The following is a 23,045-nucleotide window of genomic DNA, read 5'->3' as shown; positions in this document are numbered from 1 at the left end:
TGATGTGCAGTCCAATCCTATCCATGTTTATTCAGAAGCAAGTCCAACTGTGTTCAATAGTTCTTACTCACAGGTAAGTTTGCATAGGAGTGTAGGCTTCATTAGTTTTATATTTTATTTATTTACAACATTTGTATCCCAACTTTCCCGCAAGGTGTTTAGGGCAGCACACATGGTCCTTCTCCTCCCAATTTTATTATGACATCCCTGTGAGATAGGTTAGGCTGAGAGACAGTGAACCTGAATGAGATTTTGAAGTTGGGTCCCTCAGAACATAGTCCGAAATGCTAATCGCTATGCCATACACTTACACTGGCTCTCCTAATCTTAGCCGACATCTTGTTTCCTGGCAGGTTGGTTGAATGGGAAGGGCAAAACAGGGCAAGATGCATTATGATGGACAGGAATAACTGAGTTGTGAATGGACAACACTAAGGGCATTGAGACAAACTTTAATTTAAAAATATTAGCAATTCCAGAGTTCTAGTATAGAGGACAGACTCCAACCTTCTTGTTATCTTCATGGTAATAGTTCCTCACCAAAGTCAGGATAACCAATAACCAATAACTGAAGTCTGATTTCTTCTGAGTTTGTGAAAGTTCAGAGCTGGAGCTGTGGTGGAGCTTGACCACAGTAATTCAGATGTTGGTGACTTCAAGGCTGGATTACTGTAATGCAGTCTATGTGGGGCTGCCCTTGTGCTTGTTCTGTTATGTACAATGGAACGTCACAGAAAACACTACTTAAGTCACTCCAAAAGAAGATACTGGAACACTCCATACCTTTTGCCCGTGTATGTGCACAGAAAATAGTAGATCTAGTTGAAAGGTAACATATGGAGATCTCTGCTGATCACTGCAATGCACCCCTAATTATTCTTATTGTATAATGATAATATTATTGTAATGGGATGCGGGTGGCACTGTGGGTTAAACCACTGAGCCTAGGACTTGCCGCTCAGAAGGTTGGTGGTTTGAATCCCCGCGACGGAGTGAGCTCCCATTGCTCAGTCCCTGCTCCTGCCAACCTAGCTGTTTGAAAGCACGTCAAAGTGCAAGTAGATACCACTCTGGCGGGAAGGTAAACAGTGTTTCGGTGCGCTGCTCTGGTTCGCCAGAAGCAGCTTAGTCATGCTGGCCACATGACTCGGAAGCTGTACGCCGGCTCCCTCGGCCAATAAAGTGAGATGAGCGTCGTAACCCCAGAGTCGGTCATGACTGAACCTAATGGTCAGGGGTCCCTTTACCTTTAATATTATTGTGTAGACTAATAAGACTGTGTGGCTGTGAAGGAGGTGTGGCTGTGGCTGCCATAAAGGGATGCAGCACTCCTGGAATTTGCCACTTGGCATATTGCCAAGAATTACGCAGCTATTTCCCTCACAAAATGCCCTGCAGCTTGAAGGAGAGGATATCCCTGAATGGCATTATGGGAGAATCTCAAAATTAGGGATGTTTCCATTCCAAGGTAAGCAGCACTCCCTTCGTTGATAGCCCTTGCTTGCCTGCTTTCCACCTGGGGCTTGGAATGTGAAATGAAGATATTGGTGCTTGTCTGTCTATATTTTGTGTGTGTGAATACCATGACGTTGAATTTTTCATGCCCCAGGAATTGGCCACATAGGAATTTCTCCTGTGAGGGTGGAACATATAGATCAAATTATATGATGGTTTACAATTTATTATTATTATTATTATTCAATGTTTTCAAAATGCACTAGAAGCTCTCATATAAAATGCCCCCCAAAAGTAGAGGCTTGCAGTATTTGGCAGCTATCAGAATGTAAAAGGGTTAAATGATTGCAAGGACCAGCATTTTACTGTAAACCTTCTGCACCTGAGCAGATACCCTTAGAAAAGGAGCAGGCACAACATAAATATTTCCTATTATGGATAAACTAAAGTCACAATGGAATCTGTCATGCTTGTGCTATGAGAGATGGACATTATTTCTAAGCTGCTGCTATGCTGGCACCTGAATGGAGTTTATATTTTGTTTATGGAGCTGAATCAGAAATTGCAGCCTCTCTTTTTTTTGGTATTTTATTTTCATTCTTGGGAGAGAAGGGAGAGGTGGGGGAGGGGAGAGGCCCCAGCATGTGTAATTCTTTTCCGTGGAAGCTTGAAATGGCCGCGGAGGCAGCTCAATATTCCATTTATTTTATTTATAAAAGAAATTCAAAGCCTGAAAAGATGAAGTAATTGACTTACTGGGATGACAGTTAAACCCACTAAATTTAATCTTATCCTCTCAAGTACAACATATCGCGCTTACAAATTATCGCCCAGCACCAGACAGCCTTGCTCTCTTCACCTAATCCAAATGGAAATGAAGCCCTCTGTTATTGTATTATCTGACTTCACTATCAGCATTAATCCGGCTTAACTCACTTAATGATGCCACTTGTGGCACTATGAAGGCAGCAAAGAAGTCTATAAACTACTTCCATTAAAATGCAAATCTGGCCCACAGAGAAAATAAGTGACACAAAAGTCAGAGAATTCGGCCTTACGCTGTATTACCCGCTTGCCTCTTAGAACTGATACAAGTATAATAACTGATGCTGTGATTATTATTCTGGCTGTGGATTTCCAATGAAAGGGAGCCAGTCTACCACAGAACGTCACAAAAGTGCTTCAACAAGCCAGGGTATTTAATTTCTGAAGAGATTTCTATTTTTTTTGTTGTCAGGAAATGAACAAATACTTATCAATGTACCAAAAAAAGAAAAAAAAAGAAAAAAGATGGGCGGCATGAGGGGGGGAATCTCCTTCTTCTATCTTAAATCTTCCTGCCAGGTTTTTCATACTGATATTTGCACCCCTATAACACAGGAAATGAAAAAATTTCTATGCCTTTCACATAACTACTGCATCTTAAAAATCCTCTGGCAATGGTCTTGCTTTGTGCCCTCTGTTTTGCCATCCTTGCCACCTTTTTGTTTGTCTGTTATCAGAATGCTTTTACAGTCTGATAATTATTTATTTATCCATTACGGCTTTTTTTATCCTGAATGTTTTCCAAGGATTTCAAGATGGTGTAAATGGTTTTCCCTCTCCCTCTTTTATCTTTGCAAGGACCCCGTGAGATAGGTTAGGCTGAGAGATAGACACTGTCTCAAGGTCACACCCTGTGAGTTTTAGGGCTGAGTGGGGACTAGAAAAGGGGTCTCTGAGGTCTTAGTTCAGCACTCTAACTACTGCACCACACTGGCTCCACACTAGATGGGGTGGGGGTGTTAATCCAAAACAGTGGTGCTTACTCACTGCAAGATATAGGTAGATGTCAGGGATGTAAGACTAAGATGTAAAACTAAGTCAGAACACTGGGCCCACATAACTCTTTCAACACAGGTTGAAAGACCTGTGACATTCTAGATTTTGCTGGACTTCAGCTCCCATCAGCGCTGAGCAGCATGGCCAATGGTCAGGGATGATGAGAGTTGTGTATCTACATATGGAAGGCCACAGCTTCCCCACCCCCAATGTACTCCAAATACCATCAAGTCTGATGTGCAGAAATTCTGCAGGGTGTTACATAGGAAGCCATGGGACACCTAGCTCAGTACAGTCCTCACTGACTGGAAGCAAGTTCTCTAGGGTTTAAGACAGAGGTCTCTCTCTGAGGATGCAAAGCAGATACCTTGTGTGTCACTGGGCACACAATAGGGTCCAATACTCCCCTGGCCCTCCTCTTTCCCACTCATCCAACACATCCATAGGCTTCCTTCCCTTACTTTTCCCTCCCTCCCTCCTACTCTCTTACTTCATAGTTCCTCTTGTGAGGCAGCAGAGCAGCAAGAAAGGCAAGTGAAATGGGAGGGAGAAGCAAGGGGAGTTAAGAAGGAGGCATGTGAGTGGGAAGCAGATGAAAAGGCAGACTGAATACCTTCTGTCTCTGAGATTGGAATCCAGGTAGGCCGGATGCTGAGACCCTTCTAATGCCTGGATCCGGCAAGTGTTAAAATATAAGCCAGGCCAGGTTCCTGATGAGGTGATAGCCTGGGTGATGGGCCATTAACAGAACAAAGGAAAGGGGCTCTGTGTGGGGTGGGGCCTTTCCCCCAACTCATGGTCAGTTAGAAGGAAAAGTTGAGTTTGCAGTGAAGTGATCTAGAGGGGAAAGCAGCAAGCCAGAGAGAGAGAGTGCAATGTTTGATTTTTGCTTGAATCCGAGGCTGTGGCTATGGAAGGAACAAGCCCCTTTGGGGGTATTAATGTTGTAAACCCCTCCATCGCAGGCTCAGGTTGTGTATTTGTATAAATAAGCCATCTATCATAAAGACACTAGAGTCTTTGCTATGCTTCGTTTTTTAAGGAAACATGAACCCTGGGTAAGTGCCTGGAAGACCAGGAATCTTGCAGTGCTTAGAGATCTGAGTCGCATGCAGCATTATAGAAGAAATATTGATACTGTAACACCAGCCTTTGTCTCTGAGGTGAGTGTTAAAGAGCTGATAAAATTCACAGTTCCAAGTCTGGACATACAGATTTCACCACCATTAGTACTTCATACTAGTATACCTCTATATAGGTTTGATACTGTATTTCTTTGCACCAGTTTTATTTTTATTCTTTTTATTATTATTGCAACTTTCCCCCTTCATTTTGCCCACCCTGCAATTTCATCCAATTGGCATGTGGTTTTTTTGATGACATCAGGGCACTCTGCCAGATGCAAGATGGACTTTCTCTGATCCCTCTTGCTTTACATTATCTCACAGAGAGAAGAAGGGTGGCAAGAAGGACTCCATTTGAAGCCTGAAGATTGCAGCAGCACCTTGAATCCTGAACACCAACAGGCATATGGAGAAAGTCAAGAATGACAGGAGCTCATCCTCCATTGTCTCTGAGTTCACTCGACTTGATACCTTTTTGCTGCTATAAGAACATAAGGCCTTACCTGAGTCTGGAAGAAAGCAGGGCATTTCAGCAATTGGTAAGAAGAGCAGCTCATTTCTACAGATCAGTTGTGAGAAGCTGCCAGATAAATACTTGCCCTGACAACTCACCCTTCGCTATCGGAGCACTTGCTATAGGTAGAGCCATCTGCAACATTGCCTCTTTTTTTGTTTTGAATCTTGGGCAATTGGGTGGCCACCTATGCATCGCCAAGATCACACAGATTTGCATAACATCTGCTTATGCTCATTTACAAATAATTACTGTAACTTAAATAGAAACAGAATACATCTCACCATATTAGGCAAGTTTGTGACCAGGTGATTTGGGTGCTTGCTAAGTCTTCTATCCAGTTGCTAACTACTGATGGGCAATTTCATAATCCCTGTTCTCCCAGTCTATAAACTGGAGGACGATCATCTGATAGGTTGGTCCTCTGTAAAATAGGACTCATAGCCATAACCTTGTCCCTAGAGATGGCACAAGCTGCAGCGTTCTACCAGCTATGGATATCTGGTCCATCCGACCATCACATACTAGTATAGTGACTCAGATGACGACATATGTAATTGGCACTCATGGAAGTTGATAGCTTCCATTTTTGAATGCAGAAAATAACAACTGCTTAGAAAATTTGTCTAGGTATTTTCATGAACACCAGGGTAGAAAAGTTGCAAATATTCCCAGCAATAGTCCCTTGTCATTGTCAGTATGTGATCATGAATATCTATATACACTGATACTTATAGATGGGGAAGTTCACAAGGGGATAATTATAAAACACACTCGCTGGGATGTTTATGCTACAAATATGTACCATAGGATATATTTGAGGATTTGAACAAGACTTTACATTCATAATGTATAACAAAAAAAAGAAGAACTGTTTTTATGCGTTGCCTGGGGGTGGAAAAGAAAACCACAGTTTAGGTTCAATTATAAATATACATCAATTATGTAGCAGAACCAGAGAGCTAGTTTTGCGTCTTTCCTTGAATATATGATGTTATTCATAATTGTGCTACTTTTTCTCTTCAGTTTGCACACTAATGATAAAAACATTCGAAACAGCCAGGCTAAGCGTACATGGCAGGCAATAAGGCCAATTGAACTCAGTAGGCCTTATTAAATATTACTAAGATAAGTTTGTTAAAATGTTATACTTTGATGGCTGTATTTATTTCTCACTCCCGTTGCAACATAGAACCATTTTTGGAAGAGGAATTCAACTCACCACTAATCACTATGTGAAACACGATGCATTATGTAGCCTTTACATAATACAAAATCTGGGGGGAAATATTATTTTATTTTGCCCCCATAAAATCTGCTCCACTTTACCTTGGAGTTGTTTCATGTTTATATTTAAGTTATGAGTACCTTAGCATCCATTTAAGTCAATGATTGCTTTATATAGGGGTCCTGTGGTCTTCCAGAGATTGTTGGATTCCAATTTGCACCACTCCCAACTAGCCTATGGTCATAGTTGTGTTGGGAATGTGGGAAGACTGGCTACTATATTTCAAAACCGGTAATGTTTCATATTAGGTCCTGTGGGCAATCTAGAATATCCCTAGTACAGTTACACACCAGATTTGAATCCTGCCAACATGGTGGAAGATATGACCACGTGCAAATGGCTCATTAATTCCAACGAGAGTGTTAGGTCTTGAAGAGCCTCAGGTTTCTTTTTATTACCCAACTCAGGAAGTTCCTTGATAATAAAAGCATGGGAAAAATATTGATGAGATAATTATTTCTGTGCTAGATAAAAAGCATATGGGTGAGGAATGATAGCACATACTGTTGTGTAAAGTCTTGGATGTGGATACCCACTTTCAAATTCTTGCTTAACCATGAGCTCCATGAGTGACCTCTAGGCCAGAGATGGAGAACAAGTCATTTTCCAAATGTTGTTGGACCACAACTCTCATCACACCTTGAGATATGGGTATGGAAGGTGATTACTATTACCTTCCATTCTGTTACTCCCTGATCACTGGCCACGCTGGATTGGGCTGATGGGAGCTGGGAGTAGAATTCAATGCTGTTCTAAGGTGATCATTCTTTCAGTGTAAGCATTTTTGGTTGGCAGATGGACTGATCTCCTTTCTCCTCTACCCCTGCCCTGTTCAGGGAGTCTTTCCAACCCTTCCAGGCAGATCTGAGGATCATGCAGGGGAAGAGAGGGTGCGCTAGTGGGACTTAATGTGCTGACTTCCACTAGTGCAACAATTTAGGCCCTGGAAGTTCAACAGTATCTGGAGGGCCACAAGTGCCCCACTGCTGCTCTAGATAATCCATAATCTTTCAGTTGAACCTGGTAGTCTTGAACCTCTTCAAACCTTGAAGCCAGGAATGCATTTTGGGACCAATTTCTTGTTTTTTAACCCTATGTTTGCATAGTGGTAGTGCTGCTTTTGTCGCCCACCTTGGACAAGAATGTGACCCGATGTCCACCAATTGAAGGCCAATGACTTAACTGACTTCACAGAACTATTGTCAGGATGTATTGGGAAGAAACACACATAAACCACCCTGAGATGCTTGGAGAAAGGATGGGCAAGTAATGTGAGAAAGAAGGAAATAACTGAAACTTATACTCTGCATCCAAGCTAAGAAAACACCCTCTGAACTACAAAAATGATGAGTAAAAGCATTCATTCTAGCTTGTTTCCCTTTGTTTAACCCAAAAGTGTCATTGTGGGAGTAGTCTGGGAAATTGGGAACATATGGGACTTCTGAACATTCTCTCCCAAAATGCTAAGCTCTGTCTTGAAAATTTACAAAATAAATTTCTCTGCTTAAGCAGCAAATATTTTCCAGACTTTCACACATTGTTAAATATTTTCCATATTTTCACACAGCTGGACTGCAGGCAGCTTCTCCCATGGCTGTATAAGCGAGCCCTGGCCTTTAAATTTACATGTGCTTTGGATGAGATTGGATTTAACTGGTCATTAATTAGCAAATTGCTGCCCCTGAAAACATTCTGGCTCACGCGAAGATCATTCTCAGGCAAGCGAAGCTAAAAATGGTTGCCACTGGGCAATTTCCATGAAAACAGAATAGCCTTTGTTGCCTTTAGTTTAAAATGAGAATAAAAGCGAACCAAAAATATGTGAAGACTGTAGGAAAAGTCGACAAGCATGTGAAAGCAATGGGAAGTTGTAAGTTAATAAAGATTCTGGTATTTTGTAAGTGACACTATAGCAATAAAAGTATGGTTTCACACCTGCTGTTGAGAAACCTGGGAACTTTCATTTGATTCCTATCCCTTTGAAAAGACGAAAGGGGAGAAGAGGAAACTGCAGAGTGCCACTTTCAGTTCCTCTTATTATAGCCATCGCACGCTTTATATTTTGTTGCCACCTTGTGTGCCAGTACACCCAATTGTCATTATTTCATTTACAAAAATGTATTATGCATTCAGAAACCTTGGAAGAAAGCTCTGCCCCAATGCACTGCTTTTCTGCATTAGAAACCCACTTCAAACAGTTAATTCCACCCACTCCCCCAACACACACACACACACACACACACACACACGGTCTATTGGCATCTTTTCGGTTGCTGAGGCGAAATAACAGTATCTTTTGTGTCACTCATTGTTTCCCCCCCAAGTGTTTGATTGAATGGTATGCTGGGTTCAGTGAACTTGGTCTTGGCTAGTTCTTCACCCAGAAACAATGTTGCCTTCCATGAAGATTACCATATGAAAGCAGCTGCTGTTGCCTAACAGCAGCTCGGTGTGCTATTCCAGAATTGCAAGTGGGAATCATGCAGGCTGTGGTTCCTTACTTATCCCGTTCTTCCCCCAGTTCCAGTGCAGATTTCTATGGGACATTCAGCTCAGTTCCTGCAGTTTGTCAGTAGTCTGTTTCCATAGCCAAGAAGGGCAGGTTCTTAATGATTTAAAGATAGTGACATTGTTTCGGAGCTCAAACGTGGTATGGAACCAGCACTAGCTTTGATAAAATGTGGAAGCCACAAAGCCTTGGAGGGGGACGGGTCAGGGGTCAGGGGTGGGGTGGGGATTTCCAAGTCAGTGAAATAGTACTTGAACTGGTAGTAGTGCAACTTCAACTGAAATGGCAATATGCCAGTTTTAGAGTGGATTTTTATGCCATCTGTTAAGCGCTAGTTTACGAAAACAGATGTGTGGTCCTGTGAATAGGCTGCAGCTCTTGCACTGGAGAGCTCTAAGCAGAAATCCCAGTGCCATCCCCACTATTAGGTAGAATGAGTTGGCTGCCTCAGGCAGCAAATGTTGTGGGGTGGCAGTGGAGGTGAGGCATTGGAGGCCAGAGTATGTGTAGTACATCGCTTGTTTGTCCTGTGTCCACCTAGGTTAGCTTGCTGTCTTCAGGTGTGGCAGAAGATACTGTCCCAATGTCAAAGTAAGATTCAGCCATCTGGGAAGCTCCATTTTGCCCTTCACCTCAGGCAGCAAAATGGTTTAGACCAGCCCTGGCCAGTGTGGAATGATATTGATTGGACAACTTTGAAAATGGCTTACACACAGCCTCAGTTTAAATCTATAAAATGGAAATAATGGGTGATATTCAACTATATTTTGCTCAGAGTAGAGCTGTTGAAATCAATGGACCATGTTCATTAAGTTCAATGGGTCTGCTTTGAATAGGGCTAGCATTGCTTTGCATAGCATTGCATGCCACTCAATGATCTCACAGGGTTGTGGTAGCAAAGTATAAACAAAGTAAGCAATGGAGCTCATTGTACATATTTACATGTTGTAACAGTCACCTATATCCTTTTTTTTTAATATGAATGGCCATCAGTAGGAGATCACGTTTTGAACTCTGAAGTGTGTGACTTCCCACTGAAATACACTTTTTGCCACTTCAGATAAAAAGCCAAACTACATCAAAAGTCATATTAACAATTTGAAAAGTGTGCAATTTATTGCAGAAGAGTTATTAGAATATTAAAAGCAGTCAGATAATAGAAAAGCAGGATTCAATTGCATAAAGTTAATGCATATTATAAACCACCCCAGTTCAGCAACAGAACCTGGGTGAAGTGGCAGGGTTTTCATGGAGATCTACTGCAACAGGTTGCTGTGTGAGAAAGAACCACATCTTCGGATCCAAATCCATCAAACTCAATAGGCAGGGCCAGTCTCAGACTACTCCTTTTGTCCTTTGAAGTGCTTTCATACAGGGCATAGAAAACTAGATCTCCAGCAGGAGGAAGGCAGTACCTTGAAGATGGTGCCAGATGTTCATACATGAATGCCAACTCAGGCCCTGTTCAGCGCTGACATCACAAACATGCTCCCTCCATCGAGGGATAGGGAGAAGTTAAATTCAGTTTGCAATTAAGGTAAACTTGCCTGTGTGCTCCTTCAGGAAATCAAACAAACCCCCTGAACTAGTCCCCTCTACGTGCCTCCTGTACATTTATGTTTGGAACTCTTTGGCTAACCCTAATAATAATAACACTGGTCAACAACAAATTTGTTGTCTGCGTTTTTTTCAGTTGATTTAGGATGAATCTGATCCGCTGAATCCAAAAATCACATTGGTTTTGCTCAATCAGGTCAAGTTTTTGAGCTATGGCCACATGCCTTTTTTTACATTTTTCTTCACATGTACGCTTGTGTGGAGCATTTCAGAAGAAGTTGGTGGGGGTAAAATGCCATGTCGAATAATTGTTTTGATTGGAAATGATTATTTTAATGACAAGAAGTATTCAGGTCCGATAGTTCTGGGTGATTATGTCGAAAAGGGATCAGTTTGAAGTCATAAAACCTCAAAATCTTCTATAAATTGGTGCGGCAAAGCATAAAGTTGCTTACCATGCTTATTTTGGTATTAAACTTGGTGACCAGGATAAAGCTTGGGCACCACACATGGTGTGCAAGGCATGCACCGAGACTCTACGTGGGTGGACCAATGGCAAGAGGAGTCTGAACTTTGAAATTCCCATGGTTTGGAGGGAGCCAACAAACCATGTCACTGACTGCTACTTCTGCGCTGTTGATGTGACTGGGATCAACAGAAAGAACCGGAGCAGCCTCAAGTATCCTGATCTTCAATCAGCACGTCGTCCTGTAGCTCATTGTGATGAAATTCCAGTGCCTATCTTCGGAGAACTTCCTGACATTAGTGACGAAGATGCCTCCAGTGTTGAAGAAGAAGTGGTTCTTGAAGATGATGCTCCACATCCATTTTCCCAAAAGGAGTTGAATGATCTAGGTCGCGACCTCAGCTTGTCAAAGGACTCTGCCGAACTGTTGGCATCCAGATTGAAGGAAAAAAACCTCCTCTCTGACAATTCTCACACCAGCTTCTTCTGCAACAGGCATCAAGAGTACCTCCATTTTTTCTCGGAAGAGAAGGACTTGGTGTACTGTGCAGATATTGCGCAGCTTCTGTTCAAGCTTGGAGTGCCACAGTACGAACCCAAAGATTGGAGACTGTTCATTGACAGCAGCAAGCGATCACTGAAATGTGTTCTGCTACACAACGGCAACCAGTTTGCCTCTATACCCCTGGCTCACTCGAGTACACTGAAGGAGAACTATGAAGTGGTGAAGTATGTGCTGGAGAAAATTGGTTATGATCAGCATAAGTGGTTTATTTGTGTTGACCTGAAGATGGTGAACTTTTTGTTGGGACAACAGTCTGGCTTCACCAAGTACCCATGTTTTCTGTGCATGTGGGATAGTAGGGACCGTGCTCAGCATTACACGAAGAAGGACTGGCCTGTGTGGGAGGAATTGGTGCCTTGCAAAGAAAGGAACGTCATCAACGACCCTCTGGTGGACAGAGACAGAATACTCTTCCCACCGCTGCACATCAAGCTCGGCTTAATCAAGCAGTTCACCAAGGCTCTGGACAAGGATTGTGACTGCTTCACTTACTTGTGCCAGGCTTTTCCAGGATTGACCATGGAGAAGTTGAAAGCTGGCATCTTTGACGGTCCTCAGATCCATCAGCTCGTCAGAGATCCAGAGTTCGGAAACTCAATGAACGAAGTGGAACTGGAAGCGTGGAAGCCATTTGTTCTGGTAGTGAAGAACTTTCTTGGCAACAATAAGGCCAGAAACTATGCAGAACTTGTCAACAACATGCTGACTGCTTTCAGAAACCTGGGCTGCAACATGATCGTCAAGATGCACTACCTATTTTCACATATGGACTGGTTTCCTGAGAACCTGGGTTCAATGAGTGACGAGCAGGGGGAGAGATTCCATCAGGACATGAAAGAGATGGAGACCAGGTATCAGGGTCGCTGGGACACAGTCATGATGGCTGACTACTGTTGGACTCTGAAGAGAGACCTCCCTGCCGCTGAGCATTCCAGGAGTTCCAAGAAATGGAAGTTCAAGCCCTGAAGTCTGAAAAATGGTGAAGCAACATGCAATTTACGTGTACTTACCTTTATCAATGCCCACCATTCAGTTGACAGTAAACCTGACCTGATGGAGAGAAACGGATACCATTTCCTGATTCAACAGTGCAAAAATACCCTAAAGCAGTTGTAGAAATCTAGACAACATTCAAAAAGTAAAAAATTGTTGCCCAGTGTAAATAATAATAATAATAATAATAATAATAATAATAATAATAATAATATTGTTATTACATTTATATCTCACCTTTCTGCCATGGTTGCATACACTATTCTCCAGCTTCCAATTTTATCCTCAAAACAACACTGTGGCTGCCAGCCAGTGAGCTTCATGGCCATGTGGGAATTTGAACCCAGGTCACCTAGGTCCCAGTCCAACATTCTAACCACTGTACTACATATGCACTCAACTACTGGGGAGGGAAAAGCCTGCTACTTGGGTTCTGCACATCTCCTTAATGTCTTGCTTAATCATGGTCATAGCTCAGTACTTCTCTGAATAGCCTCTAAGAAGATGATCTCACCTGACTGCATGGGAAGAGAAAGGGACATGATTATCTTCAGAACAATGGCATTTGTTTCATCTGGGGATTCTCCCCCCCCCCACACTTTGCTTGTTGTTTTGGAGAGCAAGCACACTTCGAAACCTGGCCAAGCTCATTTTGCATTCAGTAAGCAGCACAATGTAACATAGTTGCTTACTCACATGTATTTTATTTTTTTATTTTATTTTTGCCTTTGGACAAAACAGCACATTTTATATGTTCTGGGTTTTATTTACTACTAACCAATATTTTATTTATTATAGCCATTTATATACTGCTTGATCAATAGCATTTCTAAGTGGTGTCTTTCTCACAGCAAGAATACAGTTTCTAATTTGTGGCTCCACAATTGCCACTGCAGCACCCTACCTGGGAATATTACACTCATTTGTGTGTAAAAGCTTTCAGAGCTCCTGCTACAGTGCAAGCGGGGGGGGGGAAGAGCTCCCCAATTTCTTTTGTTGCTGTGTGTCTCCCTGTTGGGAGAAGCTTTTCAGGCTGCACTTCAAGAGGCGATGTGATCTTTCAAAAGATTGAATATTAAACTATGCTATCCCAGTTATTTTGCCTCTGCAAAGCTGGGCTTGCTTTGCTCCCCATGAAATAATTGTAACATCATTTCAGCTTTTGATTAACTTTTTTTTTTTAGTGTGTTTCTCCCTTTCTTGATTGTCTCTGACAGGCTTTTTTTTTTTTTTTTACATGTGGAAGTTCAGTTTGTTGTTGGTTTTTTAAAAAAAATTGGCAACAATACAATGCCTTAATAGTTTTGGTATCCTATTGTATTGGGGGTGGCTGACCCTAGGATTGGCGGCCTGGCAGGGCTTCCCAAGCACTTTTTCTCTGGCCTGCTAAGGCCCTGCTGATTTTGATAGTGGCATTGGAAAGGAAAGAAGTGAAATTAAAGTAAGGTAGACACAGTGGTAGAGAGGTTTAAACCTCTCTGTCCAGCCCTGTGCACTGAGCTTGCAAATTGCCCCCTCCCTGGTCTTCAGATGACTGGGGAGAAGATGATATCTGCCCTTCAACAGATCTGCACAGATCAGCTGGGGGGTGGGTGTGCTCCTGTTCCTCTGTCTGTGCATGTCCTATACATGTGTGGGACGCGGGTGGCGCTGTGGTCTAAACCACTGAGCCACTTGGGCTTGCCGTTCAGAAGGTTGGTGATTCAAATCCCTGTGACCAGGTGAGCTCCCGTTGCTTGGTCCCAGCTCCTGCCAACCTAGCAGTTCGAAAGCATGCCAGTGCAAGTAGAGAAATAGGTACCGCTGAGGCAGGAAGGTAAACGGTGTTTCTGAGAGCTCTGGCCTCTGTCATGGTGTCCCATTGCACCAGAAGTGATTGAGTTATGCTGGCCACATGACCCAGAAAGCTGTCTGTGGACAAACGCCGGCTCCCTCAGCCTGAAAGTGAGATGAGTGCTGCAACCCCATAGTTGCCTTTGACTGGACTTAACCTTGCAGGGGTCCTTAAGGCCTGTACCTTTTACCTTTACCTTTGTGTGCCCCCAGAAAAAAAAGCACTGGTGTCATGGCCATGAGCATGAGCTATATAACCTGGAAGGTCTTGGCTCAAACATTTCACCTCCAACTTAGATGTTTTTTAGGCAAGCTGCAATATTTTAATTCTGCCTATTTACAGCTCTTATTGATCTAATTATGGCAAGGAGGCACTTACAGCAACAAATATGGATTTGCTATGGGCATAAGATTCTTCTCTTGGATTTAACAGGCAATTGGAAACTAAAGCTGTATACTTCCCACATATAAATTCAGTAAGAATTAATATCACTAAGGGTAAAAAATGGAAGGTTGTTCAAGAAAGTGGAAGAAACTGCTCAGAAAAGTAATGGCTACTCCATTAATTAAACAGGCCAGCTGGCTTTCTAAAATATATGCCTTCGCTTGAGGCTTCAGCTGAGCAGGCTTGACAAGATGGTTTTCGTGTCCTTTCTGCCTTACAAATATTTATGGAAATATGATGTACTAACGAGAACACAGTGAAGAGATCCCTTAAACATTTATGAACTCCCTGGAGTGAGGAAACAGGGTGGTTTGAGTTTATTATATAAGACTGAATAGCAACAGTAATATTTTTTTCTAGATAGAATCTGAGACTGACTGTTTGGGTGAGCTTTCCATAATTATTATTAATAATAATAACAACAATTATTTTATTATTTATACCCTGCTCATCTGGCTGGGTGTTCCCAGCCACTCTGGGCAGCTTACAGCACATCAAAAATTGTAAAACATTAGACATAATCTTGGTGGGCAATTAAGGGCCAGACTAAATGTGACACAAAATACGTCAACTAAAGTGCTGTCCCCCCCCTTTTAAATTACTTGCATTTTTGTAGGGCGATAACTGTTTCCCCTCATCTTGTGGCCCGGGTAGAAATCCCCCAGCAGCTAGTAACCTCACAAGCCAAGTTCCCATAGTCCCCTATAGGGACACAGGAAGCTGCCATTATTGGTCCATCTAGCTCAGTATTGTCCCCACTGATAGGCAGAAGCTCCACTGACAGAGGGTTCAGGCAGCACACGTTCCTATGAGAAGCCCACAAGCAGGACCTGAGTGCAACAGCCCTCTCCCCTATTGAGGTTTCCAGCAACTAGAATTCAGAAGCCTACTGCCATGGATTGTGGAGGCAGTGTAGCTATTGTGGTTAGTAGGCACCTGCTGCTGTTATATCTGCAATAGCCCTGTAGAGTAAGCTAGGCTAAGTTAATACAAGCACATCAGCAGACGTTCTGGTCAAAAGATGGCAGGTCCAGAAAATACTGTTGGCATCCCAGAGTGGTTCTCCAGCTACGAGACTTTCTGAGCACTACCTGGAGACACCAGGGATTGTTCCTGGGACCTTTTGCATGCAAATCATGTGCGCCTCAACCATGCAAGAGCTCTTCCCCTATGTGTCAGGAGGTGCTGCCTTCTGTGGTGAACAACCACAACCTTCCCAGTGGCCTAGCTTCAGGCCCTGGACTGATTCTGTGCACCCAGCCTGGCAACTGGATCCTTCTGGGCAGGAAATAGTATAAAATAAAGCTTCTTGTTTCAGCTGAACCTTGCTCGAGCAATTTGGTCTTCCTGAGCTCTAGTAGATCTGTCAGGATGCTGTCAGAGGCTCCCGGCTGGTTGCCCAGGAAAGTATAAAGACAATGAAAAGTTTATTACCATCCTTCTTTATTTTGATCTTTACAGAGAGAGGCTATAGAACCCAGCCTCTTGGATAGTGGTGTTGTCCCAAGTGAATCTCCACCCCCCCCCGTCTCTCCCACTTCTTCGTTTGTCATTCTCACCTTCTCCTCTACTGGTGCTGCTATGTGCCCTCTGTCTTTGAGCTCTTTGCTCTCCTACTTTTAAGGCTCGCAGGGTTCTGGGAGATGGAGGGTATGGAATGCTTTCTATAGACAATGTGTCAGCTGGGTGTTGTCCCAGCTCTCCCATGATTTCCCAGTTTCCCCCCTCATCTGCCTCTGAGCTGCTACTTCCCTCAAATCACTGTTGTAAATCTATACTGTCTTCCTCTTCCCCTCCCCATCATTCCTCCTCTGCCCAGTCCCTGACAATATCCTTGTATCCTTGGTAGTTCTTTGGCCCTGTTTTGCACCTTGATCCCATCTCTCTTCATTTCTAATTGTCCTTTGGTCCAGGCTACTGGCTTCCTGCAGCTTCTGGCTCCCAGTTCCTGTCATCTCAGGCTGTGGCTAACAGTCCAGATTGGAGACAACATGTAGTCCTTTTTTCCAGGGATAAATTTTTTGTCCAGATAAATTTTTTAACATTTGCCAAAATGTCTCTAGCTATACTTTCTGGTTGAGACACAAACATAACTGATGGTTGAAGATTTGCTTTCCTCTTCTCTTCTCTCCTGCCCCCCTCAGCAATGTATCACAGCTTCTATAACCTACATATAGTAGGGGTATTTAAAATGGGTCGTCATAGCATCCTCTTTTTTTGCTCTTCAAAATATGGCAACCCTGCACTACAGGACCTTGTCATAGCTGTTTAGCATTGCATTCAGTTTGTCTCTTAGTCAACCTTTGGGAGGAAGCATAGTGAACTTGGAAAGCATCTTTTATTAAAAAGAAAAGCTACATGTATCTTGGATACCTGGGACAGCTCTTCTTCATTAAGCACCAAGGTGAAATTTGGTTAGTACACTCCCCTGATCTCCTGCTTGTTTAATGGAGCTCATTTGCAGCCGCAAGTGTCTCTGTCAGCTCATGGGCTCAAAGCCTGGGAAGTGCATTGGCTCAACTAGATCAGCATCTGATTCTGTGAGATGCAGAAGAGAACACTCCAATTTGTAAAAGGCAGACTGAGGCTTGGGGCAAAATTACTTTTTGTGTTTGTTTAAAGGATCAGATGCATAACTTAGTAGGAATTTTTTGTTCATTTCATTTTCACTCCCTCCTTATGAAATAGGCAAAGAAGGACATGTGGCAGGCTACCTCTTCCTGCCTTCCGAATTTGATGGGATAGAAGCAGTTAGTGTCCTCCTTTCCAATGCTTCTAGCAAGAGAATATAAGTTTGACTAGTTAACACTCTAAAGGAAAGAGAAGAAAACAGGAAAAGTTATATATGGATGCAAATGCAATAATGAGAAGAAGAAGAAGAAGAAGAAGAAGAAGAAGAAGAAGAAGTGATAGAATGGAATCATAACCCATCCTCATAAAGATTCTACTGAACCTCAGTAGCATAGCTCTTACAAGACTGCTGGGAATAGGATTTGTGCTCATATTTGATACCCAGAGAGTTGGTTTCACAGGCCCCAGTCAAAGTGCCATCCCCGGTACATAGCCTGATGCCACCACTGCCACGATTTCCTCCGCACTGCCATTTTGTAATGTACTGCGTGCATATTGTGTGTGTAGGTTCAATCTATTATTAAATGGCTGGGGGGGGGGCAATGGTGGTGGTGACACAGTGAAGCCTTGCTTTTGGTTTTGGTTCCTCTATTTTATTTTTGTCAGGTTGGGGTTGGTTAAATGTTTAGTTGGGCTTGGCGGTGATTTTAATTTAAGTATAACTGTAAATTCTTTATTATTGTTGTTACTGTTGTTATTATTGGTCTCTATTGATTTATTGGTTTGTTTGTTGCCTGTAGAGGATATCCTGGTGTTTTTTTTAATGTTTGATGTTTTCTTGTGTTTTTATATATGCTGTAAACCACCCAGAGTGGCTGGAGAAACCCAGCCAGATGGGAGGGTTATAAATTGTTGTTGTTGTTGTTGTTGTTGTTGTTGTTGTTGTTGTTGTTGTTTTGTATTACTATTACTATTACTATTATTGCTGGTGCCTGGTGCCTCTTTCAAAACTAATAGGCATTTACAGTCAAATGCATTCCAAGATCCCCATATGAAACGACCCAGACCCTGCAGTCATAATCTGAGGCCCTTCTTCACGTGGCTTCTCCACAAGAGGTCCAGAGGGTGGCAACATGAGAATGGGCCTTTTCTGCAGTGGCTCCCTGTTTGTGGAATGCTCTCCCCAGAGAGGTTCACCTGGCACCTTCGTTACATATCTTTAGGCGCCAGGCAAAAACATTCCTCTTCTCCCAAGCCTTTGACTAATTAAACAACCTATAGCCTTTAAAACTGTGGGGGGTATTGTTCTTGTTTGTTACTCTGTTGTGTATTTTTGTTTTTATATATATTGTAAACTTCCCTGTGATCCTCAGATTAACACACACACACACACACATATATACCTTTTTTGCTCCTTCAGCTAGATCTATCCAATAGAATGCATCTACATTTTTAAAAGAAACACAACCACAAACCATTGCCACATTGTTGCAGCATCCTCTAGCAGTGGTAAAAGCTCTACAGTCAATTGTGTCAGCTCCAGTTTTGAAGGGCCCATGGCAAATATGACTTTTGTGCGTCTTCTTCTCCAAATGGGCCCATCTCTTCACCCCTCCATTCAGAAAAGTGGGTAGGCCTGCACATGCCAGAACTCTGGTGTGCATAGGTTACTCACTTTGAGCATCTTGGACAGGGTGGAACACAGATTGAAGTAGACACATTTGACTTTTCTTTCCTTCCATGGGGGGGAAAAAGCCACCATTAAGAGCTCCGGATGAATTCAACAGTTATACCCAACAAACCCGATTGGTAGGAACAGGTAGGCTGTAGGGGTGGCTCGATGGAGGACCCAACGTGAAGCCAATAAGAGAGAGAGAAAGCCTATAATTGTCTTGTCAGGATGGCTTGTACTTCCTGCAGATGCATTCTGCACATTCCACATTGGCAGAGCTCTTCTCCCCCTGTATATAGCAGAATCAAACAGTCAACACATTATGATGGATTAGAATAGCCTGGGGTGGCTCAGCCAAAGCAACTTTTCTCAGGATGTTTGGCTTCTTTTTGTATTATTTTCAGAGAGTACTTCCCCACATCACACACTGTATTTTTTTAAAAAATATATATAAATAAATAAAAATCTGGAGACAAGAAAATTTATTGCTGAAGTAGAGGGGGGAAAGTTATTTATTAAAAAATGGCAAGAGTGAGGGAAGAGAAGGAAGAAATCTTTCTTTGCAATACAAGAACATCCTGGAATACAATAATGTATCTTGCAAAACCTATAAGACCTATAGTCGGCTTTTCACTGAACAATTTTCCATCCAGTTTGTTATAGTTAATATATTAACAATTCCCAGGGACTTTCCCCCCTAAGGGTAAGTTATCCTAGTAGGTTCATGGGGCGAATTATGTGTGTCTGTGGATGAAGCATATAGAGGGCTGTGTGTGTGTGTGTGTGTGTGTGTGTGTGTGTGTGTGTAAAGATTAAGCTCAATAGAGACTTTTATATGATCTTGGCTGCCCACCAGTCATCCACACTATGTGAAGACGGAATTTCTTTCTTTGTTCATTTCTTTTATGAATTTCCCCCCACAAAACATCAATAATAATAATAATAAGACATAAAAATGATTTCAAGTGCAATCTCACACATGCATAGTTTGTCCCATTTTCAGATGTATATTTCTGGCCAGAAGGCTATGTAATGGTAGCAAATCTGCTCTCCCCTGATTTAAACCTGCTTTGAGTTCATGAAAGGGGAATTCCCACAGCCCGACGTTCCATTCCATCTGTGCCTTGACTTGCTCTGCCATTGACATGTTGGATTCTGTTCCAAGGCAGACCTCAAGTCCAGAGTTTTGAGATAGAACAGTAGAACATCCTATTTTTCAGAGGGTTTTTATTTCTTTCTTCCCAAAGTGACCAAGGTTTGTCGGCTTCATCTCTGTTGTGGATGTACCTTGACACTTTTGATGAAGAGTTTGGATTTGATATCCTGCTTTATCACTACCCTAAGGAGTTTCAAAGTGGCCAACAATCTCCTTTCCTTTCCTCCGCCACAACAAACACTCTGTGAGGTGAGTGAGGCTGAGAGACTTCAGAGAAGTGTGACTAGCCCAAAGTCACCCAGCAGCTGCATGTGGAGGAGTGGGGACGCAAACCCGGTTCCCCAGATTATGAGTCTACTGCTCTTAACCACTACACCACACTGGCTGTTCATTATGTTTTCGAGTGAATGAGTAAGTTAGACCCAAAGGGCCAACCCTGTTCTCGCTGGGCAGAGGGTAGGGTGCAGATGCCCTCCCAGGTGTGCAGTGATGCACCAAGATATTGTCAGGTGACTTGAAGCCCTCTACTCCTTCCTCTGGAGCATGTAGCCTTCAAAGGCCAACAGGCCAACAGCAGATATAAACACTATGCATAGTCAGATAGTCACCTCAAGAGAAGATGTGGTGGCTGGGAAGAGGGGCTCGCCATGAGGTTGATAAGGATGGGGAAGAGGGAGTAATCTGAGAGAGAATCCTGAAAACCATTGTATGAGACAAATGAGTTGGCACCAATTAATTCATGCTGTTTGGGAATGAAAGTGGAAAGTGTGTTACCAGTCAAAATTACTTATGTCATATTGCTTCTTTATTTCAACCACATCCTATGAGCTGCCTACTGCAGAGGGTTCAGCATCTTATAAGGGGCAGGGCAAAGTCTGGAACAAATTCAATGCTATCATATTCATATCTAATACTATCATATTCCTATTGCTATCTAATGTTATCACATCTAATTCTAGGCATCAGTTGCCAGCATGACGTCTCCTGATTCTGAAATTATGGAGAAATAAAGCTGAATGCTATCCCCATAGTACCGCAGCACCCTATAAATGTTGGGGGGGGGCAAGCAAAGAGTACGCTCCAAATGCTACTCTCTGGCCCCTTATGTAGGACCAGAACCACTATAATATCTATCCATGGAGCTGGTCTAAGAGGATATCATGGGCAGACAATGGTATCAAAAACAAGACTGCATTCCCCTTGTCCTGTTCTCAGTAAAGGTTATTATCAGTAAAGGTGACTGAGGTCGATTTGGTGGCATGGCCAGGCCTAAACCCAGATTGGAATGGGACTGGATAATTAGTATAATCCAAGAATGCCTGTTGCTTCCTCACCACGGCCATCTCTACCACGTTTTCTAAGAAAGGGGTATTTATGACAAACCAATGGTCCAGGGCCAGCTTCTTAGGAGGTCTGGCATCACTGCATCTTTCGATGCAGCAAGGACCACTTGCCATGTATTAGACAATATTATGTGCACTAAACAGTGTTCAGTTGACCTCAGAGTAAGACTTGTGCCACCTGAGCAAAGTGAGTCTTTGGCTCACTTGTTCTGTAACTCCTCAGAACACCAGGGAGCAAGTGAGGCTCCTCTGCAGGAGGACTTGCCATACTGCAAGCAACACCAGGGCTTTGACAGGATCATCAGCTTTCTCAGTTCTTCTGAGAAGAAGGCCGTGTCCAGCTTTGCTAGGTGTCAAAAGGAATTGTCCTGAGCTGTGGTGGCTATCATAGTGTACAAACAGCTTTGGTCTATGATAAAACACATCAATGATTTTGTTGACCCTGACCTGACACAGGGCAAGCTGACTTGATCTGACACCATTGTATGATACCCTATTAGATGCTTAGTAGGGGTAGGAGCTGGGACGCGGGTAGCACTGTGGGTAAAAGCCTCAGCGCCTAGGGCTTGCTGATCGAAAGGTCGGCGGTTCGAATCCCCGCGGTGGGGTGCGCTCCCGTTGCTCAGTCCCAGCGCCTGCCAACCTAGCAGTTCGAAAGCACCCCCAGGTGCAAGTAGATAAATAGGGACCGCTTACCAGCGGGAAGGTAAACGGCGTCCCGTGTGCTGCGCTGGCTCGCCAGATGCAGCTTGTCACGCTGGCCACGTGACCCGGAAGTGTCTCCGGACAGCGCTGGCCCCCGGCCTCTTGAGTGAGATGGGCGCACAACCCTAGTGTCTGTCAAGACTGGCCCGTACGGGCAGGGGTACCTTTACCTTTACCTAGGGGTAGGAGCTGCATAGAGCAGATAATTTTGAAAGAGAAGGAATATGAGTAGTGGCTTGAACTTGGGAAGATATTTCAAGTTTTATTATTATTATTATTATTATTATTATTATTATTATTATTATTATTTGAAAGGCCATTTGAGAGTTTCTCCTTTATGTACCACACTCTGTTAAAGCATTGGCAGGACAGAGAAATGATTATATATACATCCTTATCGAGCATGGTTCCAGATGCTGGATGACTTTAACCTCTGAGATTGCTTTACAGTGGTACCTTGTTTCTCAAAATTAATCCATTCTGGAAGTCCGGTGCAAAACCAAAGTGTTCCAAACCAAGGTGCACTTTCCCATAGAAAGCAATGCAAAATGGATTAATCCGTTCCAGACTTTTAAAAACAACCCCTAAAACAGAAATTTAACATGAATTTTACTATCTAATGAGACCATTGATCCATAAAATGAAAGCAATGATCAATGTACTGTACTATAAAATAAATAAGACAGTATTGTAGATGATCAAAATTAAAATTATTATTTTTTCTTATCTGCACTGATGATAGTCATTGTTTGGATGGGGGGCTTTTATCCATTTTTGCAGTCACACAATCAATCAATCAGTAGCTGAACTGGGTTCCACACAGTCACAAAAACAAATTAACCAAAAAAGCCTCAAAAACCAAAGCGCAAAATAAAGCGCAAAAACAAAAGCGCTAGAATTAATCTGTTCTGGAAGTCCGTTTGACTTCCAAAATGTTTGAAAACCAAGACACAGCTTCTGATTGGTGCAGGCGTCCTGGAAACAATAGCCAACAGCCGCATTGGAGGTTCAGCTTCTGAAAAACATTT

This window comes from Podarcis raffonei, chromosome 1, assembly GCF_027172205.1.
Source record: "Podarcis raffonei isolate rPodRaf1 chromosome 1, rPodRaf1.pri, whole genome shotgun sequence".
NCBI classification, from domain to species: Eukaryota; Metazoa; Chordata; class Lepidosauria; order Squamata; family Lacertidae; genus Podarcis; species Podarcis raffonei.
The sequence above is the reverse complement of the archived record's forward strand: the minus strand, read 5'-3'. Positions refer to the sequence as shown.